This window comes from Micromys minutus (assembly GCF_963924665.1).
Source record: "Micromys minutus genome assembly, chromosome: 9".
Taxonomy (NCBI): domain Eukaryota; kingdom Metazoa; phylum Chordata; class Mammalia; order Rodentia; family Muridae; genus Micromys; species Micromys minutus.
The window spans coordinates 3,735,623-3,742,200 of NC_137978.1; positions in this window are offsets into that span (position 1 = coordinate 3,735,623).

Consider the following 6,578-nt stretch of genomic DNA (forward strand, 5'->3'; position numbering starts at 1 on the left):
TAAACCTGACCCTAAATCTAACCCTAACCCTAAACCTATCCCTAAACCTAACCCTGACCCTAACCCTAACTCTAATCCTAACACTAACCATAACCCTAACCCTAACCGTAACCCTAACCTTAACCCTAAACCTAACCCTAACCCTAACCCTAACCCTAACCCTAACCCTAACCCCTTAAACTTAATCCCTAAATCCTAAACCCTGAACAACCATAAATCCTAAACCCTGAACCACCCTAAATCATAAACCCTGAATAACCCTAAAAACTAACCTCTAAACAACCCTAAACAACCCTAATCACTAAACCATAAACAACCCTAAACACTAAACCCTAAACAACCCTATACCCTAAACCTTAAACACTAAACCCTAAATAACCCTAAACTCTAAACCATTAACACTATACCCTAAACAACACTAAACACTAAACCCAAAACAACCCTAAAACCTAAACCTTAAACACTAAACCTTAAACAACCCTAAACCCTAAACACTAAACCCTAAACAACCCTAAATTTTAACCCTAAACACTATACCCTAAACAACCCTAAACCTTAAACAATCCTAAACTCTAAACCCTAAACCCTTAACCTAAACCACCCTAAATCTTAAACAATCATAAACCCTAAACCTTAAACCCTAAACACTAAACCCTAAACCCTAAACCTAACAATAACCATAACCCTAACCCTAACCCCTAACCCTTACCCTAACCCTAAGCCTAACCCTAACCCTAACCCTAACCCTAACCCTAACCCTAACCCTAAACCTAATCCTAACCCCAACCTTAACCCTAATCCTAACCCTAACCCTAACCCTAACCCTAACCGTAACCATAACACTAAACTCTAAACACTAAACCTAATCCACCCTAAACCTTAAACAATCTTAAACCATAAACCTTAGATCCTAAATCCTAAATCTAACAATAAACCTAAACCTAACCCTAAATCTAACCCTAACCCTAACCCTAACCCTAAACCCTCCCTGACCCTAACCCTAACTCTAACCCTAACCCTAACCCTAAACCTAACCCTGACCCTAATCCTAACACTAACCCTATTTCTAATTCTAACCCTAACACTAATCCTAAACTTAAACCTAACCCCCTAATAATAACCCTAACCCTAACACTAACCCTAACCCCTAACCCTAACCCTAACCCTAACCCTAACCTAACCCTAACCCTAACCCTAACCATAACCCTAACACTAACCCCCTAACTTTTACCCTAACCCTAACCCTATCATTAACCCTAACCTTAACCCTAACCCTAACCCTAACCCTAACCCTAACCTAACCCTAACCCTAACCCTAACCGTAACCATAATACTAAACTCTAAACCCTAAACCTAATCTACCCTAAAACTTAAACAATCCTAAACCTTAAACCTTAAACCCTAAACCCTAAATCTAACAATAAACCTAAACCTAAACCTAAATCTAACCCTAACACTAACCCTAACCCTAAACCTAAACCTGACCCTAACCCTAACCCTAATAATAACAGTAATCATAACCCAAACATTAACCCTAACCCTAACCCTAAACCTAACCCTAAACCTCACACTATCCCTAATCCTAACACTAAACCTTAAACTTTAAATCTAACCCTAACCCTAACTCTACCCTTAACCCTAACCCTAACCATATCCTTAAACCTAACCCTGACCCTAAACCTAACACTATCCCTATTTCTAATTCTATCCCTAACACTAATCCTAAACTAAAACCTAACCCCCTAATAATAACCCTAACACTAAACCTAACCCTAACCCTAACCCTAACCCTAACCCTAACACTAACCCCTAACCCCTAACACTAACCCTAACACTAACCCCTAACCCTAACCCTAACCCTAACCCTAACCCTAACCTTAACCCTAACCCTAACACTAACGCTAACCCTATCCCTAACCCTAACCATTACCCTAACATTAACACTAACCTTAACCCTAACCCTAACCTTAACCCTCACCATAACCCTCACCTTAACCCTAAACCTAACCCTAACACTAACCCTAACACCCTAAATCCTAAACCCTAAACCCCGAAAAACCCTAAACACTATTTCCAAAAGCACCCTAAACCCTAAACTTTAAACACTAAACGCTAAAAAACCCTAAACCCTAAACCCTAAACACTAAACCCTAAACAAGCCTAAACCCTAAAACCATTAACACTATAACCTAAACAACCCTAAACCCTTAACTCTAAACATTATACCCTAAACCTTAAAACTCTATACAACCTTAAACCACAAACCTTAAAATATCCTAAATCATAAATCCTGAAGAACCCTAAACACTAAATTATAAACAACCCTAAAAAACACTAAACAACTCTAAACGCTAAAACATAAACAACCCTAACCATTAAACAATCTTAAACCCTTAATTCTATACCCTAAACCTAAACCACCCTAAAACTTAAACAATCCTAAACCCTAAACCTTAAACCATAAACCCTAAATTTTAAACCATAAATCTAAGAATAACCATAACCCTAACCCTAACCCTAAACCTAAACCTAACCCTAACCCCAACCCTAACCTTAACCCCATAACCCTAACCCTAACCTTAAGCCTAACATAACCCCATAACCCTATCTCTAACCCTAACTCTAACCCTAATGCTAACCCTAACCCTAACCCAAACCCTAACCCTAACCCTAACCCCTTAACCTTAATCCCTAAATCCTAAACCCTGAACAACCATAAATCCTAAACCCTGAACCACCCTAAATCATAAACCCTGAATAACCCTAAAAACTAACCTCTAAACAACCCTAAACAACCCTAATCACTAAACCATAAACAACCCTAAACACTAAACCCTAAACAACCCTATACCCTAAACCTTAAACACTAAACCCTAAATAACCCTAAACCCTAAACCATTAACACTATACCCTAAACAACACTAAACACTAAACCCAAAACAACCCTAAAACCTAAACCTTAAACACTAAACCTTAAACAACCCTAAACCCTAAACACTAAACCCTAAACAACCCTAAATTTTAACCCTAAACACTATACCCTAAACAACCCTAAACCTTAAACAATCCTAAACTCTAAACCCTAAACCCTTAACCTAAACCACCCTAAATCTTAAACAATCATAAACCCTAAACCTTAAACCCTAAACACTAAACCCTAAACCCTAAACCTAACAATAACCTTAACCTAACCCTAACCCCTAACCCTTACCCTAACCCTAACCCTAACCCTAACCCTAACCCTAACCCTAACCCTAAACCTAATCCTAACCCCAACCTTAACCCTAATCCTAACCCTAACCCTAACCCTAACCCTAACCGTAACCATAACACTAAACTCTAAACCCTAAACCTAATCCACCCTAAACCTTAAACAATCTTATACCATAAACCTTAGACCCTAAATCCTAAATCTAACAATAAACCTAAACCTAACCCAAAATCTAACCCTAACCCTAACCCTAACCCTAAACCCTCCCTGACCCTAACCCTAACTCTAACCCTAACCCTAACCCTAAACCTAACCCTGACCCTAATCCTAACACTAACCCTATTTCTAATTCTAACACTAACACTAATCCTAAACTTAAACCTAACCCCCTAATAATAACCCTAACCCTAACACTAACCCTAACCCCTAACCCTAACCCTAACCCTAACCCTAACCTAACCCTAACCCTAACCCTAACCCTAACCCTAACACTAACCCCCTAACTTTTACCCTAACCCTAACCCTATCATTAACCCTAAACTTAACCCTAACCCTAACCCTAACCCTAACCCTAACCTAACCCTAACCCTAACCCTAACCGTAACCATAATACTAAACTCTAAACCCTAAACCTAATCTACCCTAAACCTTAAACAATCCTAAACCTTAAACCTTAAACCCTAAACCCTAAATCTAACAATAAACCTAAACCTAACCCTAAATCTAACCCTAACCCTAACCCTAACCCTAAACCTAAACCTGACCCTAACCCTAACCCTAATAATAACACTAATCATAACCCAAACATTAACCCTAACCCTAACCCTAAACCTAACCCTAAACCTCACATTATCCCTAATCCTAACACTAAACCCTAAACTTTAAATCTAACCCTAACCCTAACTCTACCCTTAACCCTAACCCTAACCATATCCCTAAACCTAACCCTGACCCTAAACCTAACACTATCCCTATTTCTAATTCTAACCCTAACACTAATCCTAAACTAAAACCTAACCCCCTAATAATAACCCTAACACTAAACCTAACCCTAACCCTAACACTAACACTAACCCCTAACCCCTAACACTAACCCTAAACCAAACCCCTAACCCTAACCCTAACCCTAACCCTAACTTTAACCTTAACCCTAACCCTAACCCTAACCCTATCCCTAACACTAACCCTTATTCTAACACTAACACTAACCTTAACCCTAACCCTAACCTTAACCCTCACCCTAACCCTCACCTTAACCCTAAACCTAACCCAAACACTAACCCTAACACCCTAAATCCTAAACCCTAAACCCCGAAAAACCCTAAACACTAATTCTAAAAGCACCCTAAACCCTAAACTATAAACACTAAACGCTAAAAAACCCTAAACCCTAAATCCTAAACACTAAACCCTAAACAATCCTAAACCCTAAAACCATTAACACTATACCCTAAACAACCCTAAACCCTTAACCCTAAACATTATACCCTAAACCCTAAAACACTATACAACCTTAAACCCTAAACCTTAAAATATCCTAAATCATAAATCCTGAACAAGCCTAAACACTAAATCATAAACAACCCTAAAAAACCCTAAACAACTCTAAACGCTAAAACCTAAACAACCCTAAACATGAAACAATCTTAAACGCTAAACCCTATACCCTAAACCTAAACCACCCTAAAACTTAAACAATCCTAATCCCTAAACCTTAAACCATAAACCCTAAATTTTAAACCATAAGTCTAAGAATAACCATAACCCTAACCCTAACCCTAAACCTAAACCTAACCCTAACCCCAACCCTAACCTTAACCCCATAACCCTAACCCTAATTTAAGCCTAACATAACCCCATAACCTTAACTCTAACCCTAACTCTAACCCTAATGCTAACCCTAACCCTAACCCTAACCTTAACCCCTTAACCTTAATCCCTAAATCCTAAACCCTGAACAACCATAAATCCTAAACCCTGAACAACCCTAAATCATAAACCCTGAATAACCCTAAACACTAACCTCTAAACAACCCTAAACAAACCTAATCCCTAAACCATAGACAACCCTAAACACTAAACCCTAAACAACCCTATACCCTAAACCTTAAACACTAAACCCTAAATAACCCTAAACCCTAAACCATTAACACTATACCCTAAACAACACTAAACACTAAACCCAAAAAAACCCTAAAACCTAAACCTTAAACACTAAACCTTAAACAACCCTAAACACTAAACACTAAACCCTAAACAACCCTAAACTTTTAAAACTAAACACAATACCCTAAACAACCCTAAACCTTAATCAATCCTAAACTCTAAACCCTAAACCCTTAACCTAAACCACCCTAAATCTTAAACAATCCTAAACCCAAAACCTTAAACCCTAAACTCTAAACCCTAAACCCTAACCCTAACCCTAACCCTAACCCTAACCCTAAGCTAACCCTAACCCTAACCCTAACCCTAACCTAACCCTAACCCTAACCCTAACCCTAACCCTAACACTAACCGTAACAATAACACTAAACTCTAAACCCTAAACCTAATCCACCCTAAAGTTTAAACAATCCTAAACCATAAACCTTAAACCCTAAACCCTAAATCTATCAATAAACCTAAACCTGACCCTAAATCTAACCCTAACCCTAACCCTAACCCTAAACCTAATCCTGACCCTAACCGTAACCCTAATTCTAACACTAACCATAACCTTAACCCTAACCCTAATCCTAACCTTAACCCTAACCCTAACCCTAACCCTAACCCTAACCCTAACCCTAACCCTAACCCTAACCCTAACCCTAACCCCTTAACCTTAATCCCTAAACCCTAAACCCTGAACAACCATAAATCCTAAACCCTGAACAACCCTAAATCATAAACCCTGAATAACCCTAAACACTAACCTCTAAACAACCCTAAACAACCCTAATCACTAAACCATAAACAACCCTAAACACTAAAACCTAAACAACCCTATATCCTAAACCTTAAACACTAAACCCTAAATAACCCTAAACCCTAAACCATTAACACTATACCCTAAACAACACTAAACACTAAAGCCAAAACAACCCTGAAACCTAAACCTTAAACACTAAAACTTAAACAACCCTAAACCCTAAACACTAAAGCCTAAACAACCCTAAACTTTTAACCCTAAACAATATACCCTAAACAACCCTAAACCTTAAACAATCCTAAAGTCTAAACCCTAAACCCTTAACCTAAACCACCCTAAATCTAAAACAATCCTAAACCCTAAACCTTAAACCCTAAACACTAAACCCTAAACCCTAAACCTAACAATAACCATAACCCTAACCCTAACCCCTAACCCTTAACCTAACCCTAACCA